The 2,444-nt window shown below is 37.7% G+C and overlaps 1 pseudogene; it reads left to right on the top strand.

Annotated features, from left to right (window-relative positions):
• The first annotated feature begins 571 nt into the window (after window positions 1–571).
• LOC115513183 lies at window positions 572–671 on the top strand (annotated as a pseudogene).
• Window positions 672–2,444: the final 1,773 nt, after the last annotated feature.

Below are 2,444 nucleotides of genomic sequence, written 5' to 3'. Positions count from 1 at the left end.
TTCGTCTATTCCAATTTGTCTCAAGTGATTCTCTTTATTTAAGCTGTATAGGTGAGAAGTAAAGCAAATTCAGAATGGAGATTTAAAATATGGCTCAGTCTATTTATGTAATAATCTTTCTTTACTTCTTCTTTATATGTTCTGATAGAATTTGATAACCAACCTACTCCTAACATTTAGGGGGGTTTAGGGCTACAGTATAAATGGAAACGAATACATCTTGTGTTTATAAAATCTTTATACGATATCTATTAAGTTATATATATGTATATAACATATATATATTAAATGTTTTATGCCCTTCCACTTTAAGAATGTACCCCTCGTAAAGATTCTGAATTTCCAAATCTGAGTTTAGACTTCTTGGATTTTCAGCCTTTGTACTTTGTGTTGCTTCTGTTGGTTCCCACCCAGAGGTCTATCCAATCCCACAGGGACCTCTTGTGCAATCTACGGATGTCACAGACTACACTGCGCAGCCAAGCGCCATTTTCCCCAAGCAGTTATTGTTGGCAGCTCTCAAGGCACCTCCCAGGCCACCACACAGACTACTGATTAAATTTTTGGTCTAGTGCTTGCTTCGGCAGCACATACGCTAAGAAGATTCAGAGAAGATTAGCATGGCCTTGTGCAAGGATGACATGTGAATCCATGAAGTGTTCCATATTAAAAAATAGGTAAATAGGGGCGCCTAGGTGACTCAGTCGGTTAAGCGTCCGACTTCAGCTCAAGTCACGATCTCGCGGTCCGTGAGTTCGAGCCCCGCTTGGAGCTCTGGGCTGATGGCTCAGAACCTGGAGCCTGCTTCCGATTCTGCGTCTCCCTCTCTCTCTGCCTCTCTCCCGTTCATGCTCTGTCTCTCTCTGTCTCAAAAATAAATAAAAAAACGTTAAAAAAATAGGTAAATAAATAATTTTTTGGTCTAAATAATCAATCAACAAGATTATTAGTATTTCTTTTGATCTAAGGGCGCTATGAATCAAGAATGTTTGGAAACCTGTGTCTTAGTCTCCATGAAGGGACTCTGCTTTTGAACACATGAACACATTGGCTAAATAAATGCATGAATACTTAGTAAAGGAATCTGAGGCATTAAAGGACAATATTAAAAAAAAAAAATCACAGTGAGTGTCTAGATATGGGAAGAGGGAGGTATAACACTAAAGAAAACTTGTGACAAAATACTTCGTAGTGAAACCCAAGTGATAAAAATCCTGACCAGAGAAGAAAGCACTGATATTTAAGAAAGGCAGACAAGGGGGGCACCTGGGTGGCTCAGTCGGTTGAGTTTCTGACTTTGGCTCGGGTCATGATCTCACCGTCTGTGAGTTCGAGCCCCGCGTCGGGCTCTGTGCTGACAGCTCGGAGCCTGGAGCCTGCTGCTGAGTCTGTGTCTCCCTCTCTGTCTGCCCCTCCCCCGCACATGCTGTGTCTTTCTCTCTGTCAACAATAAATAAAAACATAAAAATTTTTTTTTCAAAGAAAGTCAGACAAGGGGCCAAACATATGAAAATTGTATAATAAGTTTAAAAGATTAAAAAAAAAAGAGCAAGAATAAATAGAAGTGAAAAATGAGAGAAAATGGAAATATTTTCACGTGTTTATCATTTGTCATGCACAGTGCTGAAAGTTTTCTATGCTCTATTCCAGTCACTCTTTCCAACACTTCTCTGGGTGGGTATCATCACTCTTAACTGGAAAAATGGGTAAAATGAAGTTCACAGGAGTTACCTAAATCATGGTTGTTCACTTAGTTCTAAGTGATAAAGTCAAAATTGGAGCATGGATCACTTTAATATTACTTCCTTTCCACCAACTTTAGGATATACTTAAGGAATATTTCATATATGAAAATAGTAAGGCACTGCTAGTGAAATTTTGCTGAGATGATTAACTAGTGAAAAATAACTCTGGTCTTTTTTCAATCTCTTTGGTGGTTAGTGTCTTCATTTTTTTAACTACTGAAACTAGAATCAAAACCAGAAAGGAACGGATAAGGAAAATGTGTAGCTCTGAATTTGTTGCAGAAATTTGATGTCAAGCCTTTGAACTGAACTCTAAATGAAGAAAAACTGCCAAACATGACTGGTTAGAGAGGATACGTAGGCGGTTATCAACATCAGATGTGCCCTTGTAACACATTTAGATTTAGAAGGTACAGTGACATTTGTCACAGGAATTTCAAACTAAAAAGGGGAAAATATTTTTTCTACTTTTTTTCCTTTTAATTGTTTGTCTCTTTCAGTATGACTCAGTGTTATATCAATGTAAGTAGACAGCAACCACTATCTATCCACACATTCTCAAGGCTCAAATTATAGTCATTTTATCAGCAATCATAATAAGATGTTTCATGGATCTATTAGTCGTTAAATGACGCGTTCGCCAATCCAATACGCCAACTGGAAAAAATTAAAATGCTTATTTATTTGTAAAGCAATAAA

Source organism: Lynx canadensis, chromosome B1, assembly GCF_007474595.2.
Source record: "Lynx canadensis isolate LIC74 chromosome B1, mLynCan4.pri.v2, whole genome shotgun sequence".
NCBI classification, from domain to species: Eukaryota; Metazoa; Chordata; class Mammalia; order Carnivora; family Felidae; genus Lynx; species Lynx canadensis.
Note: the sequence above shows the minus strand (reverse complement) of the source record. Positions and strands in the feature narration are given on the sequence as shown.